Source organism: Nerophis ophidion, linkage group LG09, assembly GCF_033978795.1.
Source record: "Nerophis ophidion isolate RoL-2023_Sa linkage group LG09, RoL_Noph_v1.0, whole genome shotgun sequence".
NCBI classification, from domain to species: Eukaryota; Metazoa; Chordata; class Actinopteri; order Syngnathiformes; family Syngnathidae; genus Nerophis; species Nerophis ophidion.
Genome location: NC_084619.1, coordinates 34,117,044 through 34,134,744, shown reverse-complemented (window position 1 = coordinate 34,134,744; position 17,701 = coordinate 34,117,044). Strand labels below are relative to the sequence as shown.

General features: G+C 40.5%; 1 protein-coding gene across 1 annotated transcript in view; it reads left to right on the top strand.

Annotated features, from left to right (window-relative positions):
- The first annotated feature begins 1,670 nt into the window (after positions 1–1,670).
- Positions 1,671–17,701, top strand: part of LOC133559271 (gamma-aminobutyric acid receptor subunit pi) — a 161,214-nt gene continuing 145,183 nt past the window's right edge. Inside the window, exon 1 of the mRNA XM_061910877.1 lies at positions 1,671–1,880. The gene's annotated coding sequence lies outside the window, so the exon portion shown is untranslated. The remainder of the gene's footprint in view (positions 1,881–17,701) is intronic.

Below are 17,701 nucleotides of genomic sequence, written 5' to 3'. Positions count from 1 at the left end.
TAGGTTTATTGAACCTCTTGATGAGTGTGTGGGATGTGTATGCTACTCAATGTCTTTGGTGCAAAACAATGTGTAGAATACACAATGTTAATTTAACCAGGGTTTGTTGTAAGTGTGAGTTGGATGAATCTTCTGTCAGACCAGACCAGAGGGGCAAAGCAAGAAGGCAGTCCGTGGGCAAGCAAGCGGTTGGGGGCTATAGAGGAGCAACGAGGTCCGTGTCCAAGCATGGGGTTGAAGATCAAGGGAGGCAGTCCAAAATCCAGTCGAGGCACACAGCTTGATCACTGGGAACAGGTAAGGCACTGCAAGGAACACAAAGGACATAAGACACGGGAACAGGGAAGTCAAAGAGAGAGCGCAAGTACGCAGGAGGGAAGCCAGATGCTCACTACGAGGAGTGAACTATGTCCTGGCACTGGATCTACGGGTACCAGGTGCGCTGATTACTGATTGCCTGCTGCTTTGCCGGCTGGTGGCCTCATTGCAGCCAGAGCGAGCAGGGGCGTGTCCTGGTGTGCCTCAAGCGGAGGTGTCAGCCGAGCTTGCAGCAGAAGGCATGAGGGATTGCGCAAGCGCTGTGACAAATTATCAAATAATATTTACTTGTGCAAAATAACTAATTAATCATTACCAATAAGTTTACAAATCTTCCTGACATATCATGGGCCAGGAATCAATATCAGTAAAATTGTTCACCATGCAAGCTTTCACAAATGCTGCGCACCACCGGACGCAATCGAACATGATAGTGGACATTTGAATTCTTATCGGTAATGAAGTGAGGGGCGCTAGATGTATGTGGTAACATTTGCTATGAAACACCCTTGTCGTATATAATTTCTCATTTTACATGATTTTTCATTTCCAGCATTACCCTTTGTCAAGCTCTACCCTGCTTTGATTATATTCCCTTTTCCCCACTTTCCCCATTTGGGTCAAAGGTCAGGGGTCACCTAGAAAGCAGCGTCCCTGGAGGAGTACTTTGACCATCCTGCTGGTGAACACGCTTGCACTGAAAGGCTGTGGGGAAACAAGGAAGCATGCCCCCTCTCCTGCATGAATGGTGGCAGTTGCACTATCACTGCCTTGTCAACCAACCGCTAAAAGCACAGGAGAGCTAACAAAGGAGCAGTGGATGACCCCAACCGCGGGCATTTTGTTCTCTCCACAAGCAAAACAGTGAGGTTATGAGAGGGTTTGGCACAAGATCCTTACTCCTGCATTTAATTTTGTTTCTTTTTTATTAAAGCAGACCGTGCTTAATGTGGTCGATTAGGAAGCATAATAGCTGCAGGTGCTGCTGCCAAGCGTTAAATTTGAGCTGACAGGATTATTGTCACTTGATTTCTTCAAAGCGCCTAAATAGACACAGTGTGCATGTTGTGTGCCGATACCCATTCCATTTAGGCTACAATCATTTTCATTTTGCTGATGGGAATCCCTGCAGAGTGGATGAAACTCATATTTGTATTGTTCATATTTGTCACACTGAGTAGAAGCATATAGATATTTGCATACATTTTCATTGTTGTAGGAATGGTTTTAACCACACAACATAAGGTGACACAGCTGTCACTTTGTCATATTTTCAAGACATTCATCATTTTGCGAAGGATTCCACATCAGCTGCAAGCCCCCGCGCGCGTCATTGCGCAGGAGCGCGCCCATCCCACAGCGGGTCGTGGAAATCTGCTGACTGAGCACAACCTTTTCTGTTGGCGTTCTTATGCGAGCACAAATTCAGCAAGTGTTGTCTTTACAAGAACCTTTGCAGCAGGACGGACGCGCACAGGAGGAGCTGTCTTCTCTTGCGGATTGCGCACATTTGGTGTCGAGGATGCGCTGACATGTGAGACCTTCAACGTCGGCAATTTAAGGTAAAATGTCGTTTTTGAACCTTACTTTGAATTGCAGCATATTTTTGATTCTCCACCGTTCTTTTTTGACAAAACGGGTATTTTATTTTGTAGTGTTCTGTCTTTATGTCCAACGTTTCTCTTCAGCCTGCAGCGTGCCGTGCATGCAAAAGGCACGTTTGAAGTCTGCAAAAGGGGTTCGAACTTTGAAGGATGCGAGTTCTAACCAATGTCAAAAAGCCAGTGTGGAATCACCATCACACTATCCATCCATTTCCTACCGCCTTTTCCCCATTCTATTGTTTGGAAATATTCTGCATGTTTTTTTTGTTTTTTTTTTGTGTGGGGGGGGTTAACAAGTTTTGCTGAGCCATGCATCCTCTTGATGTTGATTGATTTTCCCCTCAAGGTCATATTTAAAGACATTACAGTAGCACCTTGGTTGTATATATTATTATTCCGTTCCAGAGGGTCCGTTGAATACCGAATCGTATGAAAAACCTAAATATGTTTCCCATAACAGGAGGAATCTGTTTGAGAAACCAAAAACTATTAACAGAAACAACTTTTTATAGAGAATAATGATGCAGAAAACAATGTGAAATGCACACACACACACACACACAATTTACGTATATATATATATATATATATATATATATATATATATATATATATATATATATATATATATATATATATATATATATATATATATATATCCATCCATCCATCCATCCATCCATTTTCTACCGCTTATCCCCTTTCGGGGTCGCGGGGGGCGCTGGCGCCTATCTCAGCTACAATTGGGCAGAAGGCGGGGTACACCCTGACAAGTCGCCACCTCATCGCAGGGCCAACACAGATAGACAGACAACATTCACACTCACATTCACACACTAGGGCCAATTTAGTGTTGCCAATCAACCTATCCCCAGGTGCATGTTTTTGGAAGTGTGAGGAAGCCGGAGTACCCGGAGGGAACCCACGCATTCACGGGAGAACATGCAAACTCCACACAGAAAGATCCCGAGCCTGGATTTGAACCGAGGACTGCATGACCTTCGTATTGTGAGGCAGACGCACTAACCCCTCTCCCACCGTGAAGCCATATATATATCCATCCAACCATTTTCTACTGCTTATTCCCTTTTGGGGTCGCAGTGGGCGCTGGCGCCGATCTCAGCTACTATCAGGCAGAAGGCGGGGAAAACCCTGGACAAGTCGCCACCTCATCTCAGGGCCAACACAGATAGACAGACAACATTTACACTCACATTCACACACTAAGGCCAATTTAGTGTTGCCAATCAACCTATCCCAATGTGCATTTCTTTGGAGATGGGAGGAAGCCGGAGTACCCGGAGAACCCACGCATTCACGGGGAGGACATGCAAACTCCACACAGAAAGGGATTGAACCCAGGACTGCAGACTGAGGCAGATGCACTAACCCCTCTTCCACTGTGAAGCCTATATATATATATATATATATATATATATATATATATATATATATATATATATATAATGATTGAAGATTGCAAGAGGGAGTGAAGAAGGAGAGGAGGGGGTAGAAGGCCAAGAACATCATCTTCATATTTTGTTATGACTTCTTTCTTGAATTCAATAGTGTTTCTCACCTTCTTTATTAAAGTGCGGGGACTCTTCCAAGAGCAGCTGTGTATTTATCTGTATGTGCAATATATTTATCTGTACATTAATCTATTTATTTATTTATGCACCTTATTGCTTTTTTATCCTGCGATACATGAGCTAATGTAACAAAATTTCATTCTTATCTGTACTGTAAAGTTCAAATTTGAATGACAATAAAAAGGAAGTCTAAGTCTAAGTAATCAACGTATGCAATCACTCGACTAGGGACGGTACCTTTAACATTTTAATTGATACAGTACAGGTTTTCAAAGTACCAATTTTTGATACTACTGTGCTATTCAATGTGTAAATAAAGTTAATTTGTTTAATGAGAACTATTTTTTTAATAGTTAAAAGTGAGCTGATAAGTGAACTGTACTGTCCAGTTTTTGCAGTATACCTTGTTTTGTAATTACATGTCCTAATTTAATTTGGGACGATATATATATATATATATATACACATATGCATATATTATATATATATATATATATATATATTATATATATATATATATATATATATATATATATATATATATATATTAGAGATGTCATATAATGTTTTTTTTCGCGATATCCGATATTATCCAACTCTTAATTACCGATTCCGACATCAACCGATACCGATATATACAGTCGTGGAATAAACACATTAATATGCCTAAATGTGTTGTGATGCCCCGCTGGATGCATTAAACAATGTAACAAGGTTTTCCAAAATAAATCAACTCAAGTTATGGAAAAAAATGCCAACATGGCACTGCAATATTTAATACTGAAGTCACAAAAAAATCATTTTTTTTAACATGCCTCAAAACAGCAGCTTGGAATTTGGGACACGCTCTCCCTGAGATAGCATGAGGAGGTTTAGGCGGGCGGGGTAGGGGGGGCGGGGTTGAGGTGTGGGGGGGGTGTACATTGTAGCGTCCTGGAAGAGTTAGTGCGGCAATGGGTTCTGGGTATTTGTTCTGTTGTTTTTATGTTGTGTTCCGGTGCGGATGTTCTCTCGAAATGTGTTTGTCATTCTTGTTTGGTGTGGGTTCACAGTGTGCCGCATTATTGTAACAGTGTGTTATGTACAGAGGAGGGAAGGAGACGACAACCTGGGCACAACTGCGGTTAACCAGGTTTATTTAAACCTTTGATGAGACATGGCGTGTGTATGCTACTCTAGGTGAATGAGTGATGACTATGTGTAATATTAATAATGTAAATGTTACCAGGGTTTGTTGTCTGTGAGTGTTGGTTGTATCCTTCGTCGAATCCAGAGGGGCAAAGCGAAGAGGCAGTTCGTGAGCAGGCAAGATGTCGGGGGCAGGAGCGATGGTAGCGTGGTCTGGGTCTGAGCAGGGAGGTCGTGGATCGAGGAAGGCAGTCAGGAATCCGGATGGATGTCGAGAGGCAAGGTACGATCACGGAAGACGGGAGTCACTGAGGAAAACACAAGGGACATGAACAAGGGAGACTCGGAGAGAGAAAAGAGCAAAACACAGGGGAGGGAATGCCAGACGTAATGCTTACTGAGAAGATGGCGACGTTCTGGCAAAGGTTCCTCGGGTCTGCTGGCTTTTATGCTGCTCCCTCTCATCAATCCAGGTGTGTTGATTTTTGACCGGATGCAGGCTTGTTAATGCTCGGGCGTGCTGCATTCAGCACGAGTGAGGGCGAGTCTGAGTGCACTGTGAGCAGAGGCCTCTGTTGGCGCACTGTTAGCGGAGGCGCATACAGCTCCAGCGCCGAGGAAACGCAGGTTCGACTCCGCGTCGTGACAGTGTTAAAGTTGTTTTATACGGCCACCATCAGTTTGAACTGTATGGCTGTTGACCGAATATGCATTGCATTCACTTGTGTTTGTGATAAGCCGTAGTAGATATTATGTGATTGGGCTGGCATGCAAAGGCAGTACCTTTAGTGTTTATTGGAGCTCTGTACTTCTCCCTAGGTCCGTGTACAACTCCGTACAGCAGCGTTTTAAAAAGTCATTAATTCTACTTTTTGAAACTGATACTGATAATTTCCAATATTATATTTTAAAGCATTTATCGGCCGATAATATCGCCAGTCCGATATTATCAGGCATTGTATACATATATATATCCAGCCATCCATCCATTTTCTACCACATATTCCTTTTGGGGTCACGGGTGGCGCTGGTGCCTATCTCAGCTACAATCTGGCGGAAGGCGGCGTACACCCTGGACAAGTCTCCACCTCATCGCAGTATATATATATATATATATAATATATATATATATATATATATATATATATATATATATATATATATATTTTATATATATATATATATATATGTATATATATATATATATATATCATAAAGGATAGCCAATAAACGCCTCATTACTCCTTGATTGTTTGGCTGGACTTACCATAGCAATGTGTTGCGGTCAATAACAGTCTTGTAAACGGGGAGTGTAGGCCCTAGTTTTTTTTGATTGAATTATGTGGTACAACTTTATTTGGCTATATGGTGTCTGTGTTGTCTATGGTTCAATAAAAAAAGCACAAAGACTGGGTCTCCAATGTGTATTTAGTCCCAGTAAAACCAACATATTTTTTCTCAAACCGAATCATACCAAAACTGTTTCCTGTCCAGCGCTCTTATATTTGTTCACTTCCTGTCTGTCTTCACCACTCTGACCTGAGCGTTTCCCTCACCTGTCCCTGATTGGCAACCTGAGCACACCTCTTCATGGTTGCCAATTAGGCTTACTTACAAGCCAGCCTGCCCTGCAGTCAGTGGCAGAAGTTAACCTTTGTCTTTGTTACTGCATTTAACTGCTCTTACTACCTTGTGATATTAAAATACGTATCTTACCTGCAAGTGGTACTTCAGTCTCTTGCAACCCGGGGTCACAGCTACTGCAGCCATGTTCGCTTGTAACAAGCGTAAGACAATTGAGGTAGCGCTGTATTAGGAAGAGCAAAAAAGTGTTCCAGCTGGGTTTGACTTAAAGTGGAACTGCACTTTTTTATTTTATTTTGCCTCTTCTCACTCTGGCGTTTATCAAAGGCATGCGGTAAAGGCAAGCATACGCTAATTATTTTAAAACCTCTTCTCACTCAGGCGCTTACCAAAGGCATGTGGTAAATTTAGGCTTGCGCTTATAAATTTGAGTGTGATGTAAGGATACCATCATGAAAAGTACATTTAATAAAAAAAACTTTATGGTCTTACCTTTACTTATAAATGAAGTCCATGCGCAGCTCCTTCTGATCAAAAGCATCGATAACTTGTTTATAGAAGTCTTCCTTATCTTTCTTCAGTTTTAAAAGTCTCTCTGTCTCAATGGAGATCTTCCTTCATTACCTTCTGCTTCGATTGAAAGTCCAGTTTAGAAAACTGTTTTATTTTAGATATGTAATCCTCCATGTTAAACGTGCAAGCGAGAGGAAAAAAGTAAACTATCGCTGCTCAGTCTTGCTGCTTGTTGTCACTTCTTCTGCAGCCGAGTAGGAGGCGGGAGTCATTTAATGACTCATATTTGATACACGCAGCTACGGTATATTAATAAAACATAGCTCCTTACTGTTCTTTTTAGCATATTCAATAGCTTGAACCTGAAATCCTACTGAATAGCTCTTAATCTTCTTCCCTTTATGCGATTTCAAATTATTGAAATCAGCCTCCGCCATTTTGAAAATGATGAAAGGGAAGGTGTCACTCGTGACGTGACGAGTTTGACCCAGCAGAAATTCTAGGCATATGATAATTATTTTGCAAAACGAGTTTGACCCGGCAGAAATTCTAGACATGCCCTAATAAAAATAATATTTTGCGAAACGAGTTTGACCCGGCGTTGATCCTGAGCCGGCGGTAAAGCTAAGCATGCGCTAATGATTTTGTAAAAAGAGTTTGACCCGGTAGTAATTCTAGGCAGGCGCATACTATATACCTGGCGGCAATTCAAGGAAATACGGTATATTTTATAATTTTCCATTATTTTACCTTTCAAGGCTTTCTTAAACCTTAACAAAGAACTACATGTCTTCAACTCATCACTAGGGTTGGGTATCGTTTGAATTCGAACGATTCCGATTCCGATTCTTTGTTTCGATTCCGATTCCTAAAGATTCTCGATTCCAATTCTTCCTGTACCATGCCGGCATCAATGTGTTTGCCAGGTAGTCCCTGGAAGGTGGTATGTATTTTGGGTTGAGAGTTTTCACCATATCCCTGCAAACATAAACAAATATGTAATGTTGCTGTTACTGTTTAGCCCAGTATCAATAGCTTAGCTCTAACGTTATTGCTTAACTAACCTAAATGTTGGAGATTCCACCTCTGAAAAGGGATGCAGTCTTTTGACTATGTGTGCTGTGACCTTTCTGTGGCACTCTCCCGTCTGTGGCACCGACATCTTCCCCATTGCCGCTACGCTGAGCACATCGCGGAGCCTGGCTAGCAGGTTGTATATTGTCTATGAAAAAATACGCGGGCCTAATTTGTTAGCTGCCTCAACGTTGGCGTAAAGCACATTATTTATTACATATATATATTGTTTTACTTGCCGGATTCGAACTGTAGTGCAGTCACCGAGATGCCAGGCTGGGCGTCGGAGCTGGAGCCAGAGGAAGAGGCAGAGGAGGACGGTCGGCGCAGCGCGTCGAAGACGGGATACGAATTTATTTGTACTCCATGAACTCGGAGGTGCTTCATCATGTTCGACGTGCACCCTCCTAAGCACGAAACAGTCCTGTCGCACGTGTTACATTTCGCCGATATTTCATTTTTTTTAGTAAAATAAAGCCACCCTTTTGACCGCCAACGCTCGGCTACATAGGCTCGGCTATCCTAACACTTCCGGCGGTGGGCACTTCTTCGTTGGTGTTCAGCGGCTTCTTCTTCCGGTTGGCAGACTTATTCTTTTTTTCCGCTCGGCGGACTGGCTATCGAAACTAGGAATCGAAATGTAAACTTTTGAACGATTCTGGGAAATTTGGAAAGTTAGTCCCGGTTCCAATCGATACTCGTTACTCGATACCCAACCCTACTCATCACTGAGTTTGTTCCACCATTTACTGTAACTCCTAAAACTGAAATACATTTGTCTTTTATATTTGTTCTTACTTGACATGATACAAAAATCAATATTCCAGGTAAATTATAGTTTTCTCCTCTTAATTTACATAACTTAAGAATACATGGTAGAAGGCTGTTGTTCTTTACTTCACCTATAGTACAGTAACTTGATGGATTGATTGATTGAAACTTTTATTAGTATATTGCACAGTACAGTACATATTCCATACAATTGACCACTAAATGGTAACACCCGAATAAGTTTTTCAACTTCTTTAAGTCGGGGTCCACGTTAATCAATTCATGGGTGAGTGTGCACAGGTATGTACAATGTATAGAAATATTAACACATTCTGGCGTTCTGGTCTGAAAACACAAAGTCATCAGATGGATTCATCAACATCATTCGTCCATGTTGAAGTACACACATTGTATTACTTTAGTATGTAAAATACACAAGCGCAAGACCATGTTTTTATTCTGCCCTTAAATGAAATAGACTCAATGTCTGCATTTTTTGTGCTTATACAGAGGATATTAATATAAACAATGGCAACAGAAACACTTGCATATAATAAGTGTCAACTGTGTAAAAAAAACAAGTGTCAATTAAACTGTCGTCTTAAATCATTTGTTTAGCAGCCAGATGTTATGTACTAAATAAACACAACTATTATTCCGACAATAGTGTAGTACAGTGACTCTAGTACTATGACTAGTCATTAATCTTGCTCGCCCAAGGAGACAAGAATGCTTCCACACCTGTCGCTGTGTAATAACAGTGGGGCACATTTGTACGATGAGGCACGCCCAGCGAATTTCCACACAGTCCGCAGAAGTCGGGGTAGTAAAAGGCGACGGGGATACGAATTCTGACACGACACCGGCGAGGTAGTCACGACGTCCAGCTGTTGTTCTTTGCGCTGTGGGCTCTTCTGGGTTTCACTCCTTTGCAATGTGACTATAGTAAAGTCGCAACCTTAAATTAGCAATAAAAAAATTGATTAACACTATCAAAACAAACATATAGTATGGAAGGGATTCATTTGGTCCGAATCCAGGGTGGATCTCTCGTGAGAGGAGGAGAGCGTAGTCACTCATTTTGCAATGCAGTCTGCTGAAAATGATGTAAAGCGTCTTTCTACAATTAATATGAACTAACGCTGTGGTCAAAGTTTGAGTTGCCACAAAATACATTTTATAATATCTGTCGGCTAAAGTGGATAGCTCGTTCCTCATTCTCTTTAGTTACATTCAATCGTTTATACAAGACAAATGGAAACAGCACACAATAACTAAACAGAAGCAAACATTCAATTTACTACTTATTTAAATCATTTGGCTTTTACCCTCATAGGCTTCATGTGTCCAGGGAATTATTATGAATTTGTAAAGATTGACATAAACAGAAGAAAAAAGTCCTGAACACTTTAACGTCGATCACATACTGATACTATCCTTGCTATCAACACAACCAATTTATGGATCGATCGGTCCAACTCTTAAATGTTGGGTACTGAGTGTGATAATGCTGACACACTTTTCTCGACACTTATTAATCCACCTTATTTTTCAGACAATAAGGTACACCGGATTATAAGGTGCATTAAAAGGGTCATAATGTATTTTTTTTCTACATTAAAACACTTCCTGTGTATTGTTCATAACATGCAATGGTAGTTTTTTGGTCAAAATAATGCGTAGATTATGTTTTACAGACCATCTTTAAGCAGCTTTCTGACCGTTTCCTCAGGATGCACCGTCTTAATTAGGTTTCTTCACTTTGACTGCGTCTTCACCGCGTCATCTTTGTTGTAGCGGTAGTTTTTAGTGCTTCTCTAGCGAGTCTACTGACAGATGTAAGTCAGAACTGTACACTACTTTGTATTAGAAATGGCAACAACAGAGGATGAATGCCGCACAACAAGAGGATAGAGAGAAAGAAGGAGCTTATTGACTACGGCGCAAACGACAATGGCGAACGCGTGCACATTTTTGGGACTTGAGCATATGTTAAATACGCACCCGCAGGAACCAATAAGTAAGAAAAGTTGATTTTGATTATTATTGCTTAACAAAACGCCAGATAATGTATCCCAAGAGGTGCCATTTTGGGCTACTTATACACACACTGTCAGGACTTGGACCCAGATGCAGAGAGGAAGTTCCAAAAAAGCTTTTATTTTGAAATAACTTTTAACCTCCAGAGCAAAAGTATTACACATTTAATAATTAACAAAAAATCTGCGGAAATAATTACGGAAAAAGATAAACCAAAAATCACTCCAAAAAAATAGGAGGAAAATACTAACAAAATAAAAAACTTACAATAAAGTCATATCTACTATAAAAATAACATAAAGCGCTCCAACAGGAGGAAGAACAAAAAGGCTTTAAATATATACTTAATACGGATAAACAAAAAATCACTCAATCTTAGTGGAAGAAAAGGAATTTAGAAAAAACACAAAAACTCATCAATTAGGTTGGACGTAGGCTAGGATAACAAAAGGCGCTCCAAAGAGGAAAAAGTAAAAGTCAAAATTACAGCAATTGATTTCTTGATCCAAAGAAGAAAACAAGGGAATAAGCAAGACAAGGATATCGACATGGACATGGGCATGAAGGCTAGAAAGACACGTAAGCACGGGACGATCTGGCACAGGACAAGAGGAGGCATGAGCTTAAATAGGACATGATGGTGATGGGCAACAGGTGGAAACAATCAAGGGTCAGGGATGACGTCAGACTGGTGACACAAAAGGAAGGGCCCGTGATCTGGAACAAGAAGAGTTGATTTTCAAAATAAAATATGCAAATAACAAGACAAAAAACCAACAAGACAAGACTTCCCTCAACGCGGTGTGACACACACCATAATAATACCCGTCTGTTGAAGCACCGTGCGTCTTGACTACGTTAGCCGTAATGCACCAACAATCTATGAAGGAGTGAGGCTTTAGTATTACTAAAACATTTTGACAGACTTTGGCGCGCCGTGTGTAATGGTCTATATTCATACATCAAAGTGTTGGGCTTGCTTGCTTACTTGTACTTGCGAACGTCATTTATTGAACAGAGGTCGTCAACCCGCAGTTCTCACGTATCTCCTATGTGTGACTGCCATCTACTGGTCACACTTATCATTACGCCATGTACTCAATAAAATTGCTTTGAGGTCGTTAAGCAAAACTAGAATTATTACGTGGATGGAAATGAAAGGATTTTAAGCGCGCCTAATAGTCCGAAAAATACGGTAATCCACTTGTGAATTTGTTGTTAAAAACTGCTTACTTTCTGCTGCAATGCAGTTCCATTTACGCGTCTTAAAGTTTGCTCAGCACTCATTTTTTGATGTTTAAAGCTAACTTAGTGAATAGTTAAGCTATTAGCATTCCTGCTACCGGCTTGCTCTCTGTGTGTAACATGTTTAACTTCCTCCTCCGGTGATAATGTAACCTGATTTAAGATACTAGGAAAGGCAGTTTATTTTTCTGTATCGGAGGTGATTATTATTAGCTTCCACACAGTGTATGGAGACACATAATCAGTTGCTCGCCGCTTGTCAACCGGGGGACTGGCTATTGGAAGTTCCCCCTGAGTATACTGCGCACTTTTGCAGTCGATTAGTACTCACAATGGCTCTTGTACCAGACCAGTCTTGGGCATTTATTTTGTCTCGACGGCCACATTTGAAGAAAAAAATGGGTCTGGGGGCCGGTATATGTAATACAAAACAGCACAATAATGTCTGATTGAATGCTAAAAACGTTATGACAGACCGAATTAAAAAACGTAATGGAATTTTAATTTTTTCTATGAACGATAAAACACTGAATATTGACAAAATATGAATGTCACACCCCCTTTCGATCGACATATTTTACAATCTGTTACGATTTGGTGGGCGCATTGCGATGCGCGAGGTGTCGGCCCCAAGATGCCAAAGACGGGAGCAGGCAGGAGTGAAGGTAGGAGGAAGTTTTAATTATAAAATACAACAAAAGGAACACTTGTACAACGCGAAAAGAAAAGGTGTGCCAACGCACGGAAAGCTAAATGCTAAAGGTAGCTAGGGTAGAGTTCACAAGTCCATATAGAGGCGCGAGCCGGGCGCGCGGAGGGAAGCTAAGAATTAGCAGGCTAAGTGCAAAAGAGAAAACCACACGTAACTGTTGCATAAAGCAAATGAAACAGCCAGACTGAGCTAAGGTAACAGGTGGGCGTAAATACAGAGAACGTAATAACAAACCGGTGTGTGGACGGAGCGTGCAGGAGGAGCAAATTAAGTTGTCATGGTGATGAATGTAAACAAGGAAGTGCACTAGCAAAGGGATCGGCAGAGTCCAAAACATAATAGGAAAATACAAAAGGGGACTAAACATACTAGATGTGTGATCCGGAAGCCGGATCACAACACAATTAAGTGAAACGCAACACAAATGTAACAAACAGTGAAATATGAACGCGAAGGGTACAAAATAAACCCACCTACAATCTGATACAACTGATATTTGCTGAATTATTCCCAGGGATTAATAAAGTACTTTCTATTTTATTCTATTCTATTATACTCTATATTTCATTAAGCTTTAGAACTTTGTTATGAAAATCTACTTCCGCGTTTGTGGAAACGCTTCCCTACCACACTGCTTGGTGCCTCGTCTGAGCTGCTGTGACGTAGATGACCATAGTAACTAATTAGATGACCATAGTAACTAATTAGATTACCATAGTAACTGGTATATCATCCATAAGCGCAGATTCCAACCATTGAAATACTTTGTGTAGTTGAAGACTTACAGTCATTACAAAACATGACTGCACATCATAATGGCAGCTACACTTTCCATCTTAAAGATCTAAAAAAATTATTTGGGAATGTCCGGCAGGCCGGATTGAAAAGATCAACAGGCCGCATGTGGCCCCCGGGCCTTAATTTGCCCAGGTCTGTACGAGATGATAATTTATTAGCAACACAAGCAACTGGAACCTTTTATGATGTAAGATCTGTTGCTTTTAGAAATGTTGTTCATTTCTCTTCAATGTTGGCTGAATTTTTGAACTGATTAATGAAGATATAGCACTAATGCTGTGGTTCCACAACACTTAGCCTGTAAATCTTCATCTTGAGTTTCCCCCACGGCCGTCTCTAATTTCACAAATTCTTTGAAACACTCATAATGCCTTTTTGTCTATGGAACAAACCCAGATTGCAAGGCATACTTAATTGGTCCAGATTTTGTTCACTCATCAGTTCCAACGTGCCAGCTGCCATGCATGCTCTCGGATCTGACAATGCAGGCCAACCATCACAAACAGCGACTGGAGGGGAGAGGAATGTAATTTACATAAACAGTTGAGGAGCGATAGTGGGAATGCTGAGTGTTATCATCACAACTCCAGCGCTGCATGTTGTTTGTGCTTCTTCCTCCGATGGCTGGCGAGATGCAGACTTAGCTGCATTAAACCTATTTTTTTTCCCCATATTGATTTAATCCATCAGGTTTAGTGCTTTATCTGTTTATTGACTATTCCCTGTACTTGCAAGCTGAACGTGAGCATTACTAAGCGTCGCTGGGAATCCCACTGAGCACATCAGTGCTCTCAGGTGGAGACCACATGGCGCCACTTTCTGGCACTTGCACACGGCAAAAGCAGAATTTCAGACTCATCAGGTTTGTTTCCAGCGCAGGTGCATCAAAATATTGTGGTTCATTTGGCAAGTTGTGCCATTTTCTGTTTATGGTCATGGAGGACCTTTCCTCGACTCTGTGTTACACTGTCATCCGTCATAGATAATATCAAGTGACGGCGTAAATCCTTCTGGTATTGTCCATTTCTAAAATGTCACAGTGTGCAGAAGCTTCTTCGGATAAATCGCTCTCCCTCAGGCTTTACTTTTCAGCGATTACATTTTAAAGAAATGTGGCCAAGGCTTAGATAAGAGCTGCTGAATAGTTTTCAGAAAAGTCACTTTTGATTAGGGCAAAATACTTACACTAACACTGACGCTAATTCGTCATTGTTTTCGGTGTAGAACATTCATTAATCAATTTCAACATCAATGCCAGCAAATTTAAAACAAAGTTATGAAAATATACTGTTTGATGTGAAGCCTGCTAAAAGATTTAAGCCCACCAAAAAAGGGGGGTCAGCGGGGGTTGTGGGGGATTGTTTTATGACCAGAAGTGAGGGGGCATTTATGACCTCCCAGGAAGTAGGTGTGGCTACCTCGGACCCTCTATAAGGGGGGCTGTCAGGCCAAATTTCTTCCCCCCTGCATCCCCCCCCATTTACTTCCGGGGTCATGATTAATACAGACGTTTTGTTAAAGCTATATTATAAAAATATAACGCTATATTATAAAAATATAACGCTATATTATATAAATACAGACGTTTTGTTAACGCTATATTATAAAAATATAACGCTATATTATAAAAATACAGACGTTTTGTTAACACTATATTATAAAAAAAATTAAAAAAACAATTTACAAACACAAGCTATGGGATAACGCATTTACTTCCGGGGTCACGTTTCCTCTTATGTCATCCCATAGCTTGTGTTTGTAAATAGTTTTTTAATTTTTTTTATAATATAGCGTTAACACAACTTTTGTATTTTATAATATAGCGTTATATTTTTATAATGTAGCGTTAACAAAACGTCTGTATTTTTATAATATAGCGTTATATTTTTATAATATAGCGTTATATTTTTATAATATAGCGTTATATTTTTATAATATAGCGTCAACAAAACGTCTGTATTAAACATGACCCCAGAAGTAAATGGGGGGAAGGTTTTTGTGGGGAGAAGAAATTTGGCGTGACAGCGCCAGCATCAGACTGAGTTATGACCCCAGGAAGTGGGCATGGCCTAAACCGGAAACAGGAAGTATACGTCATATCCAACCGCCATTTTAATGTTGTAGTTTTTTCAAGCTGTCCGCCATCTTGGTTGTAGTTATTAAGTCAATAATGATTTATCATTCCAACAGGCTGAAAAGGATATTACAACTTGTAGTTTTTTAAGCCATCAACCGTCTTGAATGTAGTCAATGTTAGGTCTTGGCGAGAATGAGGACTCAGGTGCAGAAGAGAGCCAATTGACTCAGACTTTATTTAGACAGTTTTCTTTGATATCTCTTGGACAGAGTGATTAAAACAAAGTGGCTACGAAAAATCTATCTTTGATACATTCGCGTAACAAAGGATATGTAGCATAGGGCAATAAACGGAAAATCACTCCATAGGGAGGAAAAGACTAATAGCAAAGTTCTACACAAATCTAATAACAAAGAAAACAACAATTTTATAATTATCTACAAAAAAGGTGAATCACATATGCAGAGGAGCCGAGAAGCTATAAACAGAAAGTATGTTATAAAGTGCTGAGAGTACTGCAAACTAAAAGCGTTCCAAAAGGAGGAAAAAAGGAAGGCAAGGCACTATGAAATTGACACAAAAAGACTTGACCAAAAAACCTTACCAAACGAAAATCACTCTCTTAGAGAGAACAAAGAAATCAATAAATAAAGCGAGGCAATACTTATTAACTTGGTTCGAGGCTGTGGCCAAAGGCTGGCGGTACGTGACAAGACAATATACTCTGGCAACAAGACAGGGGAAGAGGAGGACTATATACACTTGAAGGAGGGTGACACAGGTGGGCACAATCAGGCAATCAGGAGAGACACCAGACCAGTGACACAGGAGGAAAGGCAAGTAGCCTGAATCGAGGGGGGAGGATTAGAATTTTCAAAATAAGACAGGAAGTAGGGCTGGGCGATATATCGATATATACGATATATCGCGGGTTTGTCTCTGTGCGATATAGAAAATGACTGTATCGTAATATTCAAGTATACGTTCTCACGCAGTTGCTTTTAGCTGCGGGTGTACACTTCAGTCTCTTCCCACTCTTTCCTGTCTTTCCTTCTCACAGACAAGCAGGCGAACATTCTTACATTCGTCACATACTGTCACGTCATACGTCACATACGTGTCCGCCCTCAAATAGCAGAGCGGTAGCAGACTGGGCTACGTTAGTTGCTGACGCAGCCGTACGAGAGAAAGAAGGTGCGAATCCGGTAACAAATGAAGGAAGACTTAATTCCCAATAAAAACAGAAGGGTTTCCATTGTCTGGCGGTGATTCGGCTTCAAGTGGGAATATGCCTAACAGACAATCGTTATTAGTCAAGCATGCGGTACAAGCGTTGCTATAAAAAGTAGCATTACTGCTAATATGTTGCATCATTTAAAAAGTAACTCGCTAGAGAATGAAGAGATTTTCATAACCATAGTAACATACCACATAGTAAAGGACGAATACTATTTGATTTCCTATTATGAAGCTCATTTTTATTTGACACTTAAAATGTTTCTGACAATCTTGCTCTTTATGTTTTGGAAATGACTTGAATGTTTATGCCATTGCTTAATAACTTTAATAAATACACTTTTGGTCAATTTACTTGGTTGTGAGTTCCCTCTCTACATGAAAGTTTAAAAGTAGCATATATGACTGCAGTATTAAGAAGAATGTTTTAATGTATACACATAGAATCATCATACTGCTGTGATTATATGCATCAAGTGTTCATTCAAGGCCAAGGCAAAATATCGTAATATATATCGTATATCGCGTTATGGCCTAAAAATATTGCGATATTAAAACAAGGCAATATTGCCCAGCCCTAACAGGAAGTTTGCCAGACAACTTCAAAATAGGACTTTCCTCACCACGGTGTGACAGTCCATAAGTCATTATGATTTATGATACCTACAGGCTGACAGGGGTATTACAATTTGTAGTTTTTGTTGTGTATCTTCTCCTGCTTTATTCGCAAGCTTGATCAGAGAACAGGTGTCGGTTTAGGTTCTACATGCTTTAGTGGAGTGTGATAAGAATTGAAATCTGACTCCGCTTGAGATTGTTTCCTGTGGACGGGACTCTCGCTGCTGTCTTGGATCCACTTTGAACTGAACTCTCGCGGCTGTGTTGGAGCCACTATGGATTGAACTTTCACAGTATCATGTTAGACCCGCTCAACATCCATTGCTTTCGGTCCCCTAAGGGGGGGGGGGGGGATGGTTGCCCACATATGAGGTCCTCTCCATGGTTCTCA